Here is a 21,104-nt window from a genome sequence, read left to right on the forward strand (position 1 = left end):
CGTCCCACACGTCTAGCACCGCCAGGATAGACCACGCGCCTTCTCCGAACAACAGCCAACTCTCCATCACCACGCCACGCCGCAGTCTCATCGTACGAAATTCTTTCATTCCCGATTTTAAAAATCGGCCGATCAACTCGTCACTGCTAGGCAACCAACCGGCCATGCCCCCAAAGATCTTATTCCCTTACACAAGGCTACAGGAAGCAACGACTCGGAGATCGGTAAGACCAGACACGCCGCCAGAGGGGAATCTCAACAGAATCGTACCCAGCGTAACGATAAACATGAAAGAATCAATTAACGATGGATTGGAGAGACTCAGAACAATCTTTACAGCGCGATATATGTTAAGAGCCAACACACGGCTCAAGCTATCCCAGCTATCCCTTACTATATTATTCAGCGGAAATGTGCAAAATACGTCAAGAGATTGATACGTCTGTTTCCAAGATTAACAATTATACTAAGAGCGAAAGTAGCTGAACTTAATCGTCTGACAAACTCAATAACCTGTTTCCAAGATTAGCAATTATACTAAGAGCGAAAGTAGCTTCACTTAATCGTCTGACAAACTCGTATACCCAAAACTTTGGAACACTCTACTCTACTTACTGACTTCTGCTCATGTCCTACATCAAATGCTGGTATGACTATTTGCTTTTTTTTCTGGTCATCAGTCTACTGACTGGTTTTACGTCCTCAATTATTTGCTTGACGTATTCCAATCTCTGTCTTCCTCTACAGTTTTTGCCCTCCACAGCTCCCTCTAGTACCATGGAAGTCATTCCCTCATGTCTTAGCAGATGTCCTATCATCCATTCCCTTCTCCTTATCAGTGTTTTCCACGTATTCCTTTCCTCTCCGATTCTGCGTAGAACCTCCTCATTCCTTACCTTATCAGTCCACATAATTTTCAACATTCGTCTATAGCACCACATCTCAAATGCTTCGATTCTCTTCTGTTCCGGTTTTCCCACAGTCCATGTTTCACTACCATACAATGCTGTACTCCAGACGTACATCCTCAGAAATTTCTTCCTCAAATTAAGGCCGGTATTTGATATTAGCAGACTTCTCTTGGCCAGAAATGCCTTTTTTGCCATAGCGAGTCTGCTTTTGATGTCCTTGCTCCGTCCGTCATTGGTTATTTTACTGCCTAGGTAGCAGAATTCGTTAACTTTGTTGTACAGGACTAAAAAATTTTCAAAGTTTAGAAAGAGACCATTTTTAGAGAACCACTTAATAATTCATTGGAAAATGTCATTCACTAACTCTTCTGTCACTTACTCTCAAATGGAATTTATTATAAATGCAGAATCGTCTGCAAAAAGAACCAGTTTTGCTTGTTCAATGTAAAGTGGAAGGTCGTTCACATATATAAGAAATAGGTGAGTATCTAAAATTGAATCCTGTGATAAAAGAAAAAAACAATAATGTAACTGCTGCGTTATCAAACAGTGAATCATAGTAATAAATGAAGTGAAAGTACTGGCTCTAGCCTTGCGACTGACAGCCATTCCACAAATAGTTCTACACAGGTTTTCAAGTATTCAACATATATACAACACATATGTTCTAGTTACATATTGTTAAAATACAAACACAATATGTCATGTTCTGCGTGAACTGAGGCGGCGACTGCTAGTCAACTGCTAGCAATCTTTATTTCGCGAGAAACCGGGACGTGTTTGTGTAAAATAATGGTGGAACTGTGCCCAGTGTTGGCTGAGCCCTGTCACACGTCACCTCCCTACTAGGTACCTCGCTGACGTACAAAATAACTTGTGCTAATACCTTCCACCCGAGATCTAGTAAAATAGGGCGTTCCCACCAATGTGCTGATTGCTATGCGACTTCACACCATTTCCGCACTGGATAACAACTCTACTTCATGACTGTGGTCACAACACATCAGCTTGTGGCTGAGATAGTATGTTCCTAGCATATGCGACGGTGAAAAAAAATGTTCAAATGTGTGCAAAACCTTATGGGACTTGACTGCTAAGGTCATCAGTCCCTAAGCTTACACACTACTTAACCTAAATTATAAATTACCCTAAGGACAAGCACACACACCTATGCCCGACGGAGGACTCGAACCTCCGCCGGGACCAACCGTACAGTCCATGACTGCAGAAAGACGGTGAAACTTATATTTATTAAATGTTATAGACTGGACTGGTTAAACTGCAATTTACCAACGCCAATCCAAAACAAATGATTATTGAAAACGCTATTAACACTGGATTGCCTATCGGTGTGGCCGAGCGCTTCTAGGCGCTTCAGTCTGGAACCAAGCGACCGCTACGATCACAGGTTCGAATCCTTCCTCGGGCACTGATGTGTGTATTGTGCTTAGGTTAGTTAGGTTTAAGTAGTTCTAAGTTCTAGAGGACTGATGACCTCAAATGGTAAGTCCCATAGTGCCCAGAGCCATTTGAACCACTTTTTTTATACAAAGGATTGACTTAAAACTTGAATGACACAAGGAATAGAGAATAAAAAGGATAAGAAAAATAATGTCTGGGTCACCACCAGCGAGATATCGCTGGAAAATTCCGTCATTTTACTGAGGGTGTTCGACGTAACATAAAATTCCACTTGCACTTACAGAAGTGGACAAATAGAGCTGCATAAAACAAAATGAAAAACAGAGTAAAAGCAAGGAAAGAAAACAGGCAGAAAATGGGAGACGAATCGAAATCAGTTGATTCGACAGACCGAAAGATTGTTGGAAACATTGTAAGAGGTCCGTAATTAAAGAATTTGTTGCTAGCGCACTCAAGCTGATGTAATTTCGATGTATTGCTCACGCGCTGCCTGCGATATGTAAGCTAGAAGAGAATCTGAGACCAAAGAGTAGTATTGACTGCAGTGGGAACTGTGTAGCATTTGCAGTATGTTGTTGCTAGCGGGCAGTCGCGTCTGGTGTATCTTGCTGGCTGGGCCGGTCGTGTGCAGCGATGGCAGAGCCTGAGCGTTATAGGATAAGGTAAAAGCAGCCTCGCGCATATGTAGTATTGTTACATCAAGTCCCATGTAAATGTTTTAAAAAAAAATCTGATAATAATAATCTTTCTCATAAAAAGTAACTTTTGACATTTATCTCAATTTAAAGAATTCACTAATTTCTCCAATCCTTGGCCATCCCGATTATTGAAAAGAAAAGTCAGTTCTTTCCGTTTTTATAAGACAAATCTATCGGCCAGCATTGCACTTAGCTGCGCCAGGAAAATTTCTTATAGGAGCAGATATATACGCGTTATCCGGCGACCTAATTAAGGTAAGATTTTTCAGCTTATTCAGAATGATGTATCAGGGCCACGACGCAGCATTGCTGACGTCCAAAATTTACCAGGTTAACTTGACTGTCAATTATTGAAAGGTTATAGGTTTGTCACATTGTATTATATTTTCACTGTTGGGTAGTTACGCCAAATGAGCGTATTATTCATATTATATTTTATTTTTGTGGGGAGGTTACACTTGGTGACAACCGGCCAGGATCGTATTTTTGTGAATTTCTGAAAAGTGGTTAATATTAAAAGTAGTTTGCATCTGGCGCAACGCATTTACTAATTTGTCACGTTTTCTTTCACAGATCATCTGCAATTTATTGCTCTTTGTTGTAACTGTATTTGTTCCATTTTTGGTTTGTCTTTGTTTGGTTTTGTGCTTAACTTTGAGTTGTGAAAATGCCGCGAAAAACTGCTAACAGTACATCGCGAGTCGTAATGAGTGAAAAAGCCGACTTTAATAATTTGACTGATAATACTAGCGACACTCAGTGTCTTGATGATAATCCTCCAGTTACAGACAATCAGTGCGTACCGACCACGAGTTATGATTATAATCTAAATGATGTGCAAACAAATTCAATTGTGTCCACTGTAAATTTAACAATTGATGACGCGGCACTTTCCGTTACAATGAACGCTGTCCAGTTTGACACGCCTGATTTGCAAAATTTACGTAGCGAACAGATAATTGTTTCTAACGAAGGTGACCAATATACACAAAGCACGCCAGATTTATTTGATTCCGCTGTAGTGACCAACAGAGCACATCCGATTAGCAAACCTTTTTGTGAATCAGACAATGACCAAATGGTTATACAAAACGTAACACATGCAGATACACCATTACACAGCACAGAGAATACAGCGGCTAATTTTGGCATGGATCGAGTTATGGCATTATTGCTACAACTTAATGAAAAACTAGACAACAATTCCAAACAGTCGAAGAAAGAACAAGACGACACTTTCAAACGACTTAATGAATCGAACAAACGACTTAATGAAAAGCTAGATAACAATTCCAAACAACTTAATGAAAAACTAGATAACAATTCCAAACAACTTAATGAAAAACTAGATAACAATTCCAAACAACTTAATGAAAAACTAGACAACAATTCCAAACAGATTAATGAAAACCTTGACACCTCTACTGAACAGCTTACTGAACGGATTACAGCCGTTGCCGAGCAGTGTTATGAAACTAAAAAAACAATTACGTGAGGAAATTAAGGCTTGTGCTAGGAATAGTAGTGAAGAAATTAGATCTGTGGCACAAGAATTAAGTAATACACATGCAGCCACAACTAAATTACTTAGAGATGAAATTAGTGCAGTCGCTAAACAATGTTCTGGAAACGCAACACAGTTACGCGACGAGTTTAAATTAATGTCAGCAGAACTTTCACGCACACTGGATGCGAGAGTAGACAAGAAATTCGAACAACAGAACAGCCTAATTGACTAACGTTTTAATCACCACTTACAAAACAGTGAAACTCGTTACCGTAAATTCATACAGGAACAGAACAGAATAAAGAAACAAGTCATGGAAACAATTACTGCACAGAGACAGGAAGATAAGCGTAAATTATTTACGAAAGCAAAAACATACGTAGACAATAACATTGCTACAGTATCAGACGAAATCAATACTATTAAACAGTTGAACACTGAATTGTATGATGAAATCTCCGATCTTAAAACAAAAACAGACACATACACAGTAGACTTTCAGACAGTGACCAACAGACTTGAACAATTAGAATTAATACAGGATCCCGATACCATTAAAGCAGACGTTAAGAAATTGAACAAAACTAACCGTAAAATCCAAAAACAAATTAATGCTTGTGACACTAAAAATGATGATCAGGTTAAAGCATTGACTGAAAAATTTGATGAATTGGCTAGTCGTATTGACGTTATAGAAAATAACAATGACACCAAATCGGACGATATGTCCCCAGTTTTGTTTAATCAAACACCCGAATACCAAAATTTACAGCACACTATTAGTGAGATAGGTTCGTCCAATAATACATTACGTAGAAAATTGTCATCTTTACAGCTTGAATTGACGGAGATGAAAAATATTTCAGCCTTTAACACATCACAGCATGCGCCACTTTCCGAACATTTCTCACACTCACACAGCCAGTACAATTTAGGTAATTTACAGAGAGTACGTGACTTAGATTCCGAACAGTCTCAGACAAACAGATTATCATACACTCCTGAACCTGTTCAGACATTCAAGGACGAAAATTTTGATTACAAGCACTTTCTGTCCGTTAGGAAATTTGAGGTATTTAAAAATGATAGAAAGCAGATTCACCCTTTGGATTGGATACAACAATTTAGCTTTGCTTTTCCACCAACTTGGCCCGTGACACACAAACTTGAATTTATTTGCAGTTTTTTGTAAGGCGAACCGGCAACTCGTATGAGACCGATCGCGAGACAGTGCTACTCGGTATAACAATTTCAGAATGCCTTTCTGTCAGCGTATTGGTCGAAGACGACACAGCACGGAATCAAAGATCAATTAATTATGAGAACTCAAATTTTCCTACTGTCACGCAATTTTTAGAGCACATGGTCCAACAAAACCAATACTTAAGTGAACCATACAGTGAATCAGCACTTATCCAATTATGTATTTCTAAATTACCACGATCGTTAAGAGTATCACTTTTAACAGGTCAGCAGAAAGAAAATATTTCGGCATTCAGAGATCTGTTACAGCTTTTGGAAGTTCAGCAATCAGACTATTCCTTCATTAACAAAAATTTTTCACATCATAACCAAGGCAAACAAGCATACGGAAATTACGATCAGCCACGCTATTTTAATAGCAAAGGTGGTAGACGGTCCAGGAATGACAACCACCTGAACTTTAATAACAGACAAAATTTTAATTATCAGTATCCTCATAGTTATCAGCAACAGCAAAGACATTTTGGCAACAATAGAGGCTTTTCCCCAGATTATCAACAAAACCAGTCGGTTAGCATACCTAACCAACAATGTAGTCTGCAAGGTCAACCAAGCTTTAATGTTTCGCCGCCTACACGTATAGCGTCGGCTCCACCAAACAGTAACGCACATCAACAAGGAAATAACTACGTTCAGAAAACACACCATTTCAACTCATATCGCAATGCGCCGTATAGCAATGAATATCATGATAGACGTAAAAGTAAAGAGCACATTTTTCAGCGTAACAGTCAGTCTTACCAGCAGCAGAATCAACCATAACAACAAATTACCATGAATGAACCTGACAGTCGGTATCATCCAAAACCTAATACGTCAGGAAGAAATAAAAGAACAGTACAAATAGTCGAGATGTCACAGCATCCTCCCTCAAATAACAGCACGTCAAAAAGGATTTGACTAGATACAGTACAGGTTGCATCTTTCAACAATGTAAGCACTACTTTTGACACGCAGAATGTTATTCACGAGAATGTTATTACTTTTGACGACATCCGAGACACACTTTTGCATGAAAAACCAGTTATTCAAAAAACCATTTCCCACCCTATCATTGAAGTAAAGATTGGATCATCCACATTTTCAGCAGTAATCGATTCTGGATCACCTATGTCAGTTATAAATGAGGAAACTTTCAACGCTTGTAACAAAGAGAATACTTATCCTACATTACCATTAGGCAAAACTAAAGTAAAAGGAGCAGTATCTGGTAAAGGAGTAGATGTAAAATTACAGACACAATTATCATTTTGTATTGCAGGTGTTACGTTCCACTCAAATTTTTGGATTGTACCCTTATTGACAACAGACGTTATTTTAGGAACGAATTTTTTTGGTACAACACGACGCAATTATTGACTTTCAAAATTCCTATTTAATGTTAAAGGATGAAAATGTACAACTGGCATTAGATTTTCAGCACTCTTTATCTGCAGAAGAACAAACAATTAATCGGACAGAGGTCATTTCTGCATCACGTAACATAAACTGTCATTCCACATTGTTCACAGATACGTATGTTCACAACTACAATAAACCAGACGAAGCCGACTATGACGTTATGCAAATGATTTCTGATAAAGTTAAACAGAGCAGCTCAAATACAGACGACGAACGTACGCAACAACGCAAAATTATTTTACAGCAAGCTACAGTTTTTGACAACATCCCTGGTACTATGTCTGGTTTCATGTATGAATTTAAAGTTAAACAGCACGACACGTTTAAAACCAAACATTATCCCATTCCGTATATTCACAGAGAACAGGTTAAGAAAGAATTGCAAGCTATGCTTGACCAAGGTATTATTGAACCAGCAGTTAGTCCGTACATAAACCCGCTCCATTTGTTAGGAAAAAGGATGGCTCTCTTCGCCTCGTACTTGATTCGCGTCACATCAATGACATTATTATTAATGAAACAGATCGCCTACAAACACTAGAAGAACTTCTCCAGAAATTTCATGGTACTGCTATTTATTCCACATTAGATTTGAAATCGGGGTTTTGGCAAATTCAGCTCCATCCGAACTGCAGAAAGTACACAGCATTTCTCTGTTTTGGTGACTGTTATCAATTTTGCAAATTACCGTTCGGTTTAACAATTTCTTCAGCAGCATTTATTCGCGGTTTGAATAGTATACTTCCGACAGAATTAAAAGACAGAATCACAACGTATGTAGACGACATTCTTATTGCAGAAGCTAACTGGTCTGAACACAATTTGATTCTGGAACAACTGTTGCAAACTTTTCGTGCACGAGGACTGACAGTTAATGTTAGCAAATCACACTTTGGCAAAACGTCTATAAAATTTCTTGGACATGTAATTTCAGCAGAAGGCATAGCGCCTGACCCGGAAAAACTTCAAGCTTTATGTGATATCACTGTTCCAACGACGAAGAAACAATTACGCAGCTTTCTGGGTTTAATTAACTTTTTCCGTAAATTTATTCATTACTCTGCTTTAGACACCCCTAGATTATGCCAACTGACGGGTAAAAACACTATTTGGTCCTGGGATAGCCAAGCGCAGTCTGAATTTGTCAATCTGAAACAAGCTTTGTTGAATGCACCACTTTTATCACACCCAGATCTCACTAGAAATTTTTGCATTGCCGCCGACAGTTCTAACACAGCTTTAGGCGTACACATTTTTCAGGAAATTGAAGAAGACGGTAATACAGTAATTAAAAACATCGTTTTTGCAAGTCGCATTCTGTCACCTGCTGAACGCAATTATTCTGTTACAGAACTTGAAACATTATGTGTTGTATGGGCATTTACCCGATTTAGGCATTTTCTTTATGGCGACATACTACCGTTTACACAGACCACAGAGCTATCCAGTTTTTACTTTCCGCTAAATTTACACATGACAGATTAAGCAGATGGAAACTGTATTTACAGGAATTTAATTTTACAATTGTTCACATTCCCGGTACACAAAATATTGTAGCAGACGCACTATCCCGTTCTCTCAGCAACAATCAGCAAGACATCGCAACCAACTTCTGCCAAGCAAATTCTAGCGTCATGTATATTCAACATGTCGCATTTGAAAATTTTATTTCATCGTCATTACGAGACATAGCACAAGAGCAGAGTAAAGACAAGGTATGGAAAGAAATTAAACACCTTTGGCAAGATAAGAATAACGTTACCATTAGAAACCATTACACGGTACGCAATAACATTCTGTTCCGCCGCTCTCACCCTGACGGCAACAACTGGTTATTATGCATTCCTGACGAACTTGTTAACAAATTAATTTGGTATACTCATTTAAGTTACGCACATTATGGAGCGAGAAAATGTTTTCTTATACTGAGACAGAACTGTTATTTTGCCAACATGGAGAAACGTATTCGACGAGTTTTAGCGTCATGTAAAATCTGTCAGAAAGCTAAATCAGACACGACTTCACATATTCCTCCGTTACATCCCATTGTACCTGTTAAATTGAGACACATGGCCGCTTTAGACATTTTTGGACCGATTCCCAGAACTAATAGAGGTTTTTGCTACATCTTTGTCGCTGTTGAACTCACTTCGAAATTTGTTATCTTCACTCCATTGCGCAAAGCTACTGCTAAATCAATTTCGAATGCATTTGTAAAACATTTTTTATTTCTTGTAGGGCATGTATTAAAAGTAATTTCCGACAATGGACCACAGTTTCGATCTGCGATATGGACACGTATGTTACGAGCTAGAAACATTTCTCCGATCTATATATCCAAGTATCACGCTTCTTCGAACCCTTGTGAACGACTGATGAAAGAAATTGGTAAACTGTGTAGAATGTACTGCCATAAAAGACATATTGATTGGGATACACACATACTCTCATTCCAGGATGTAATTAACTCCATACCAAATGAATCCACTATGCTATCTCCAACTGTTATATTGAAAAATGTTGAACCAGCTAACAAAATTAAAGAATTAGTATCTTTTCCTACATCTCGTCGACTACGACACCATGAAATAATTGACATTGCGCTCAACAACATCAAACGTGCCGCAGAGTGCCGGAGAAGACAGCACAAACAGGTTTGTACACGCCGTGACTTCCACATTGGACAGAAGATATTAATACGCACGCATTATTTATCCAACAGAGGAAAGAGTAGATGCAATAAATTTGAACTTCTATACGCAGGTCCATACAGAATTCGCAGCATTCCTCATCCCAATGTGGTACATGTTGAAACTTTGAGAACCAGAAAAAGCAAAGGCAATCACCATGTCTCCAATATTAAACCCTTTATTGAATGAACATACTTTACGATCTATCACACTGTACCGCCATTTCCTGATATTTATATGACTACTCACGCAATTATGTTTATGTGAGTATTTACTGATGATTATCATATTGTTTCCTGACAAGTGCCCGGCAAGGTAAGGTTAGCAGGTCGCTTTTCTTGTCGTTATATATCAGACCGTGCACATTTTCGATTTTTTGTGTATGTATGATTGTTTTCCTGTCAAAAGTAGAATTTTTGTCTGTATGCACTATGAAATATTTAAGATGTAACAAACACCAATTGACATTAACATTTTGCATTATGATATCTCAACATCTTGACTATTTTACATTTTTTGCTACTACATTATGATACTGGGTGTACATTTTTTTCCCTTGAAAACTGTCTCTGTTTTTGACCTAATATGTTTTCTGTCATGCTATGCTGTATGCTTAATTATATTACTAGAAACAAGTTTTTATTTAATGGGTATATGAATTAAATGCAAGATATTAATCCATATTCATCATTTTTCAGAAAGCAATACCATGTAAAAGAAATGAATTTAACAACCACAGTGGTTTACTATGAAATGGAAATTTTACCATCAGAATGAAGGAAAGAAAATGCAATATATTGTCATGAAGAGTAAATGGATCAGAATTAACAAGCATTAACCAGAATATACAGTACACTTTGTATGATAGCAGTCTTGACTAATTATTTTTCTTTCAGAATACAAGGCGATTGATGCAGACTGTCAGACAGAACTGTAGATGTTAATTATAGTGATGAAATATGCTAGAAGTAAGAAACTCTATACTATATGAAGTAATGAATGGTAATGAATAGTTGTATAAAGTAAATGGTAATATTAATATGCATAATGAAGTGTCTATTTTTTGCAGATGGTAATAAATGATGATGAATAGTTATATGAAGAATATGCTAATACGAATAATGAAGTTTTTCTATGCAGGTGATTATAGTGATGAAGTTATGGTAATATGAATAATGAAGTTTTTCTTTGCAGATGATGATAATATTTACTGTTAGTTAAGAAATGCTATGTAGTTATTTAAGTATTTGTTGCAGTTCCTTTTGACAGTATGTCTTACGTCGCATTGTATAATGACTGAATGTTTTGGGAAAGACAGCTAGAGTACATACATATTAAGTACACGTTTCATTACCTGTTAATTCGAAGTTCACTACTTTTCAGCATAACATGCATTTCTTCTTTCAGCTCAATGATCGTTTTTGTATTTTTTTTTTTAGGAGAAGCTTTTCGTGATGCTATAAGTAGTTACTTATTAACCTGTTCTAGTACTTGCATTGTTTTACCCAGTTGTGTCTATCATTTATGAATGTGATCACATATACTGTACTTGTTTCATAACCTTGCTACAGCTGACTCATGACGAATGACGTTAATAATCCTTATTTCCAGCAATAAGTCAAAAGCAAATATTTTCATGCCGCAGCAATTAATTATCGATCCTAGTGCAATGCACTGCTAGCAAAAAAAAATTATTATAAGTCCCAACTATTACCAGTACACAACTAAATAATGCTACCAGTTTAAGATATATTTTTAGTCTTAAATAAAATTCAAATTTTTCTGTGTATTGATTCCATTATGTCTATGCATTATTGGAATACCGACCTCGAGTAATAGTTCCAATGTCTTACATTTTAAATATGTCTCTGTCACTTACATGATATCATATATAAACACCAGTAGCTTGATGCTACACTCAATAGCTCCTGTTTTAAATGATGACTTGTTAACAACACTGAATAATGTTTTGTAACACTATATGAATACTTTGTAACTGGCCAATGAATGCCACTGATTGACTTGTGAATAACACTGAATAATGTTTTGTAACACTATATGAATACTTTGTAACTGGCCAATGAGTGCCACTGATTGACTTGTGAATAACACTGAATAATGTTTTGTAACACTATATGAATACTTTGTAACTGGCCAATGAATGCCACTGATTGACTTGTGAATAACATTGAATAATGTTTTGTAACGCTATATGAATACTTTGTAACTGGCCAATGAATGCCACTGATTCAGTCAGATGAGTTATGAATAGTGTTTCGTAATACTCAATATTGTTCATATCGGTTGATACACTAGTGTAATTCTATGATGACTAGCATAAGACTTAATGTGTCCTTCACCTTCTGACCTAATTACTGCAATATCCGTTTATCCTGTCCATCCTCATGATCATGGAGCACTATATTGGTTATTGCACTAATTCTACGTTGCTGTAAGAGTATGGATTCTATAAGAATATGGTGCTGACATATCAAGCTGTCCACCACCTTGAACGATGGAGATGTTATTATGGTCCCACTGTTTGGTGTACCTAATGTACTACCAAAATAATAACATTGAATATTAATACAACATTTCAGTGTCTTGGCTACACTGATAAATACTTCAGGGAAGAGAACTTCAGATTGTCTCACTTGGTGTTGTGCTTCTGTAGAAAGATATGGACTTTCAGTGCAGCTACGTGCAACCTACTGTGTTGCAACCATGATGCAATCCTTACCATTCATTTCCTAGTTCCTGTAAAATAGTAAAGGCTTATAAATGCATTTAAATTCTTGTAAAATGATAGAAACTTTTATTGTGCATGTGCACTTTGCCATTTGTTAATATATTTTCTACTCATTGCGTATATACTTTGTCATTTCTGAATATGTTTTGTACTCAGTGCGTGTGCACTCTATTTTGTTAATATATTTTGTTCTCATTGCGTATATACTTTGTCATTTCTGAATATGTTTTGTACTCAGTGCGTGTGCACATTATTTAATTTCTTAATATGTTCTGCACTTATCAATGATGTATATACTGTGTGATTGTAGCCTTAGTAAACTAAATAGATTATAGAAAAATTTGTTGCTCATGGCAAGTCCAATTGACTCACCATAGCTGCCAAATTTTTGCCCCCCCCCCCCCCAGTGGAGGGTTATGTAAGAGGTCCGTAATTAAAGAATTTGTTGCTAGCGCACTCAAGCTGATGTAATTTCGATGTATTGCTCACGCATTGCCTGCGATATGTAAGCTAGAATCGAATTTGAGACCAAAGAGTAGTATTGACTGCAGTAGGAACTGTGTAGCAGTTGCAATATGTTGTTGCTAGCGGGCAGTCGCGTCTGGTGTATCGTGTTGGCTGGGCCGGTCGTGTGCAGCGATGGCAGAGCCTGAGCGTTATAGGATAAGGTAAAAGCAGCCTCGCGCATATGTAGTATTGTTACATCAAGTCCCATGTAAATGTTTTAAAAAAAAATCTGATAATAATAATCTTTCTCATAAAAAGTAACTTTTGACATTTATCTCAATTTAAAGAATTCATTAATTTCCCCAATCCTTGGCATTCCCGATTATTGAAAAGAAAAGTCAGTTCTTTCCTTTTTTATAAGACAAATCTATCGGCCAGCATTGCACTTAGCTGCGCCAGGAAAATTTCTTATAGGAGCAGATATATACGCGTTATCCGGCGACCTAATTAAGGTAAGATTTTTCAGCTTATTCAGACTGATGTATCAGGGCCATGACGCAGCATTGCTGACGTGCAAAATTTACCAGGTTAACTTGACTGTCAATTATTGAAAGGTTATAGGTTTGTCACATTGTATTATATTTTCGCTGTTGGGTAGTTACGCTAAATGAGAGTATTATTCATATTATATTTTATTTTTGTGGGGAGGTTACAACATAGTTATGCGATCGCGAGCTCCATTTAGATTACTTGGCAACTGAATGGCCACCTGAGTAACTATGGAGTTAAAGACGAATGTTGGAGGTCGTGTGAGCGATGCTTCTAATACATCTCAGGTGATCCGACAACGTTAAATTTGTCTACTCCTCTTAACTGAATTGTCCCAAAGTTATCCAGTATTACTAACATCGCGCTACAGCCGCAGCAGCCATCAGCGTTACTTCGTGGGAGCAGGGATGATGTGCATCATGTCTCCACAATTCGTCAGCGAAATTTGGCCAAGTCACAGCACTCCGAGCCCAGCGCAAGTGCTACGTCGGCTACAGAACAGCAGTATGTTAACTTCATTTCATTTCCATTTATTTATTTGATTAACATTACAGAATAACCCACCGCCTTGAAATGTAAGGTTCTTTGGTAATGCTTCTGAATCCGACATCAAAAACTTCTCAGTATTACAATGTTATTGGTATACAGTTGTTAATGTTTTTTTAAGTAATACAAGGAACAAAATATAAAAATTTCTCTATGGTTACAGCGAATTGAGTGCTTAACAGCTGTTAAAATAGTTCTATACAATTTGTTTCTACCTAGCTAATGAGAATATAATTTATACATCCAAATGTCAAAGAAACATAAAAGAAAAATGTAATACAATGAGTATGGTGGAAATAATTTGCAATATGTAGAGGGTAGTGATATACTGTATCTGTATGTGTAATATAGCCTATGTAGTATGTTGGTTGGTAATGGCCTATATATACGTATTTCAGATGAGAAGGTCTCTGTAGAACCTCGATCCATTCTCATCTGAAATGGTTTGTGCCTATGTATGTTTACTGTGTTTGTGTGTGTGTTGGTATATTACTGGGAGTGTTGCAAGTCAGGACACCGTATGATATTCAACAGCTGTTTGTTTGTCCTATTGTTGGTAGTTGCGGCATATTCTATGTGATACCTTCGAAACATACACCTGGTATTATACAGATTAAATACTGACTGAGCATTTGATACATCGAATACATGAATTTTAACTTTATATGAGAAATACGCTTATGTTTGTTAATTTGTTAGAAGAAAAAGAATGTAGTTTATTGCTATCTGAATGCATTATTCCTTAAATAACTTAATACATTTCATTTTAAGTTTTAAACAAACTTTATACAGAAAATACATTTGATGTAGAAAATAAATTCAATGTAGCTTTAAATAGAGAAGGGAATATACTTCTATCTACACATAATAAGATGAAAAATACATTACTGCTTGCGTGCAGCATACTTTAAACACTATGCAGTATGTCATTAGGGAGTAAGAGCCTCAGAGTAAAAGTTGTTCGAGCCTTCTCCTCCGAAGCGACGCCACGTTATTACTAGAGTCTTAGTATGTGGTGGCGGTGTTTGTTCGTTTTATGACTGTTACTGCCTGTTGTGTTGTTTGTATCTGTGTTGTGGCTTGCAGTGTCATACATTGTTGGTTTGGATCCCTTAGGTGTTGATCCCTTCTGAGTCATATTCACTTAGTGTGTTGGTTCCTCCCTCGGTTTCGGAATCTGTGGTCGTGCTTGTGTCTTCCCAGGTGTTTTGTTGTGTTGTTTGTGCTTGTCTGTGCCTCCTTCCATGTGGATTTTGGAGATTGCATCTTCATGCAGTGTGTTCGATACAATATCGGCTACGCTGTTTATTGTGTTCCAATCATCTGGATTACTTATTATTCTGATGACGTCACTGTCGTTCTGTATAGGTCTCACTTGTGCAAGCGTGTTGCATAGCAGTGTGACATGTTCTTGTGTCCCAGTTTCTCCGAAAACGCATATTTCATCGTTAGTTAGTTCCATTCGGTTTAAATGTATGGGACACGGCCTGTGGCCTGTGAGCAAATGGACCATACCCTGGCTTGGGTCCACATGTTTTAGTTTAATCTTTCACGTATGTCAGAAAAGAAAGAGTGTACTCGGCGTCCCTTGTCGGATTCATCCCACCCTCTCTCTCATATTTAAATCTGACATTGTTTCATTTTTGTTTTGTTCATAATGTTGGTTCCTATAATTTCGGTGACCGTCTCTATACCGTATTGAAATGTCTAGAGGACAGATCCCCATCACGACGCGAATTGCCTCTAGTTATGTGGTGTTGAAAGCTCCGCTCATTCTCAGGAGTACACTATGTTGCCTGCCGGCCGATATGGCCAAGCGGTTCTAGGCGCTTCAGTCCGGAACCGCGGTGCTGCTAGGGTCGCAGGTTCGAATCCTGGCTCGGGCGTGGATGGGTGTGATGTCCTTAGGTTAGTTTGGTTTAAGTAGTTCTAAGTCTAAGGGGCTGATGACCTTAGATGTTAAGTCCCATAGTGCTTACAGCCAGTTGAACCATTTTGAACTACGTTGAATTCATCTTGCAATTTTCTTGTTTCTATGTTCAGTCTGCGAACCGACGCACTTGTGGCGAAGCATGCGATGGATTCAAATATTGCAATGTTGTAGGTCCTTGTCGTATTAATACATAATTTCGTCTGAGTTGTGTTGAGTCTTGCTAGTTTGTGCATGATTTCAGAGGCTTTGTCAAGTGTCAATTTGATGTTGTTGTTGTTGTTGTTGTTGTTGTCTTCAGTCCTGAGACTGGTTTGATGCAGCTTGATATATTGATCATATCATCATTGATATTGATCATATCAATTTGATATGAAAGTTAAAAGTCTGTTTTACGTCTAGATGCAATCCTAGATAACGTGTGACTTGCTTCCTCTGGACGCTTGAATTGTCTAATTTTAGAATTGGATTCCTCTGTAGTGTCCCTCTGAGCAATAAATATACAGTTTTGTTGGGAGCGATTCTCATTTTACTTTCTTTGCACAAATTGTTAATTTTGTCAAACAGTTCATTGCCTTTTGTCTTTAGTACTCCTCTAGAGCTGGCTGACACCACTACGAACAGGTCATCTGCGTACGCCACCACACCTCTTACCCAGCTTGATTAGCAAGGGCTTGATTGCGATACAGCTCGCGGTCTCGCGGTCGCGTTCTCGTTTCCCAAGCATGGGGTCCCGGGTTCGATTCCCTGCTGGATCAGGGACTTTCACCTGACTCGAGATGACTCGGTGTTTGTGTTGTCCTCATCATTTCATCATCATTCATGAAAGTGGCGGGATTGGACTCAGCAAAGGTTGGGAAATTGTACGGGCGCTGATAACGGCTCAGTTGAGCGTTCTAGTAACTAATCATCATCATCATCATCGATTGCGATATCCCAGAATATTTGTCCGCAGATCAAGCTCTGTCGACATCCCTTCGCTATTCTCTGGACAACCTTACGTGTACCAACCCTCTACTCGTCACTCTGCCTCTGCAGTAGTCTAGGAGGCTGTTGTAGAGGGAAGCTGATAGCCTTATTTCCCTTAACCTGGCGAAGAGGTACGGCCACCACAGAGTGTCAAACACCCCGGCTATGTCAATTATCATGGCGGCCACGTATTTGTCACTGAGCTATATGTAGCTGTCAGTGCTTGGTTCTTTGTCTTGTGACTTCCTGATTATTACTGCATTAGCAGTTTTCCAGAGGTTTGGAATTCTGCGTGTTATTAGTGCCTCGTTGAACATGTTAGTAACAAAAGATGTGATTTGTGTTACTGGTTGTTTCAATGATTCTGAAAGAATTTTGTCTGGGCCAGGTGCTGTCCGATTTTTAAGCCTGCTGATTACCGTCCCGACTTCTTCTTGTGTGAATGGCATTATTACACTGTCACTGATGTACGGTTGCCTCATGCTCTCTCTTAGGTCAGCGTGGCATCGCACGTCTTCTGTATTAACTGCACAGAGACCGAACCAAGTGTGTTTGCTCGAATTTTCCTTAACTTCCTACCTAAATTTTCTGGGGCGTTATCCCTGCTTCTATGCCATTTCACAGCCCTTGTGTACCTACTGTCCTGTTGACAACACAAAACACCAACAACAATAGTGCAGTCAGGTGACCGTCCTACCACTTACTGGGAATTTGCAGCTCTAATTATTTGCTTATCTGCCGATGTTGTGTACGTGAACGATGTTACTTTGACCCCACAATCAGTACTTCTGGGTACTTCACGTTTTTGTCTGGACGCTTTAGTAGTGATTTTGGTTTTTATACGTTTCAGCCCTTATATCCACATCTTCGAGCAGTTCAATAAGTATGTTATAAACATGCTTGGCAATTATCTGTGATGTTCTCAGAATTATATTTTTATCATACAGAAAACCAGCCGTCAGCATCATTTTAAACTGCAAAAATACCAATTTCATTCATTCGACACACCACTGATATGGATTAATGTTAAACGTCCCGTCGACAACGAGGTTATTAGAGACGGAGCACAAGCTCGGATTATGGAAGGATGGGGAAGGAAATCGGTCATGCCTTTCAAAGGAATCTCCCTGCATTTGCCTGAAGCGGTTCACGGAGATCACGGAAAATATAAACGTGGATGGCCGGACGCGTGTTTGAATCGTCGTCCTCCCGAATGCGAATCCAGTGTGCTAACCACTACGCCACCTCGCTCGGTAGGATATTTCATAATTCTGACAACGATGTCGTGGACGCAATAAGCATGACGTCACGAACTAACAACATAAAAAAAACTGCTTGAATGAAGTTGGGCAGTCTGGCATAGTTTTCCAGTGAGTTGCGACTGTTGCAAACAACAGCTTTGAGTCACACTGGGCATCTTCGCTTCTGGTAAGAAGTATGTTAGCCACACTGACGACCGTCATTCAGAGGTGGGGGCAATACGTCTTTCTTTTATGTTGAACGATAATTAACAAGGATTAAGCATAGTTTTCGTTAGATTGCCAGTCCTCAGTATCATCGCAAACGCCTAATTAACTAATGGAATTGCAACAGTAAGTAGGTGTAACAGGGGAAGTTTAAATATATGGATGACATAGGTTGATCTAAAATCATAGTAACACACGCGATCACTTGCATACATCAAGCCGGCCGGTGTGGCCGTGCGGTTCTAGGCGCTTCAGTCTGGAACCCCGTGACCGCTACGGTCGCAGGTTCGAATCCTGCCTCGGCCATGGATGTGTGTGATGTCCTTAGGTTAGTTAGGTTTAAGTAGTTCTAAGATCTAGTGGACTGATGACTATAGATGTTAAGTCCCATAGTGCTCAGAGCCATTTGAACCATTTTTTGCATACATCATATTTGTCTGAGCGCCACAAAAGCGTCACAAAAATTTGCTCTACGCAAGGAGGCAAAACCGTATCTCCCAAATTCATTTATTGAAATGATAATGATGGGAAATTAAGAGATATCGCAGCTCGTATGCAATGATAGCAACAGTCATTGTACACATATAGCGTTCACGAATGGATCCCTAACATGGCTTGCAAAGTACAGACGCAAGTATATATAGAAGTTCAGAACCCAGAACTGGTGCGTGACTCTCAGGATCGTCCATGAAAAAGAGCTACTATCAGTGGTAGACATTGTCAACTCCGGTGTCCATATTTCACGGTTTTTGGGTACAAAAATGGTCGCCTGTGCCATTTACACGGCCGCGGGGCTATTGGGCTTGATAGAGTCTGCTTGGGATGAAAGACATTAATATCTATTCACAGTGCACAGGGTATTTTTCCGGCACTCGTGACAAGTCTTTGTGAAACCGCAATCTGTCGCACACTGAATGCTCGCACGCAAAACTGTTGTCGCTGAACGTAGCTTTGAAAGGCACGTTTGAAAGAGTCCATCTGTCTTCCTAGTTTTGTTTGGTCCCAGCCAGGCTTCCACATTCCTTCAAAAGCACACATATTTCGCGTTTCGTTGTCACTCCATTTGGAATCGATGTCGCACTGTTTGCATTTGGCGACACAGCCACGTAATATTCAGTGTTTTTCAGTCTTTTTTGGTGAGCTTTCTGTCGCCCCACCGTAAGATTCATTTTTCTTTGCTGTGATTGTAATTACTGCTGGATAGTTAGTGATACTATATCAGTTAAGATTGCCATGTTTCGGGCTCATAATATCATGTTAAATGATTTTATAGATTACTAACATCAGCCGGCCACGTTTGCGTGCTACACTCTTCTAAAATGGAAAAGAAAGAACAGACAAAGCAAACGTTTGTAAAAGTATGGTGATAGGATAAGCGTCCTAACTTCCTTCTCTCCCCTGCCTCTGTCCATCTTTTCCTACCTCATCTCTGTCTCCATGTCCTTCCGCCTGCTCTTTCTGTGCATCACCTTCTCCCCCTCTTTCTATCCATCTTCTAATCCCCCATATTTCTCTTCCTCTCCTCCCGCCCCCTCTCTCTGTCCATCACCCCATTCCCTTTTTCAAGGTTCATTTCCTCCCACCCCTCTGTCCATTTCGTCTCCCCCCCCCCCCTCTCTGACCTTAGCCTTATTTATTGTTATTGCAAACTCAGAGATTGTAGTAGTATTCTAAACATAAACGAGTCAGCCATAAATTCAACTTTCTTGTTCGCTAACGTCGTTTCACTGTTGCATATTGTATACCCTCTGTTATTTAATGTATATAAATTTATGTATTCTAAAAATTTTTTAAAAAAAGGTTAGTAAAATCATGCGCAAATACCAATAGAACGTTGCGTCAAAATTTCAAAACAATCGGTCAAGAACTTTCGGAGATACATGATTTTGAATAAACGAATATCTACATATACATTTTTGTGTATATAGATTTGTTTGTAAGTGATACGATACTAAATGATGGAGATTATCTTCTTTCGTTTTCGCTCATCAAGGTGAATTAACAACGTGTTCTTTAGCGAGCCTAGAACAATATTAATGGGGGCATTTCACACGTATCATTTAGAGACTTGCACAATTATTCGAGGATGCGGAGAGTACTTTTAACAACAGGGACTTATATGGTATGCATGTCTAGTAGGAAGATGCAGTTACTTTGTGACACAAAATAAGTTGAGCTACTTCCTCTTCGAACTCATTACTACTCTTGAAGTAGCGTATTTCGAATGTGTTAGCAGTAACAGGTTTAATCATCTATATATCACTATTATATGGATGATGAACATGTCGCAGTATTAGAGGTTAATAACAAAAAGGCGAATATTTATACATACAAGTACTTACATGCTTTCTACTTTGAGATGGATGGAACAGTATAATAGAAACTATCGCAGCATTTGCCCTGGATGATTTAGGGATACCACAGAATATGAAAACAACAGCCCAATAGGAATTATCGTTGTTGTACAACGTTGCTTTAACATTCTGGCACAGAATGCTACGTTCTTCATCATTTCTCAAGACCATTCCCTGCACACTCCGTCAACTACAACAGGAT

The sequence above is a fragment of the Schistocerca gregaria genome, chromosome 3, assembly GCF_023897955.1.
Source record: "Schistocerca gregaria isolate iqSchGreg1 chromosome 3, iqSchGreg1.2, whole genome shotgun sequence".
In the NCBI taxonomy this organism is placed as follows: domain Eukaryota; kingdom Metazoa; phylum Arthropoda; class Insecta; order Orthoptera; family Acrididae; genus Schistocerca; species Schistocerca gregaria.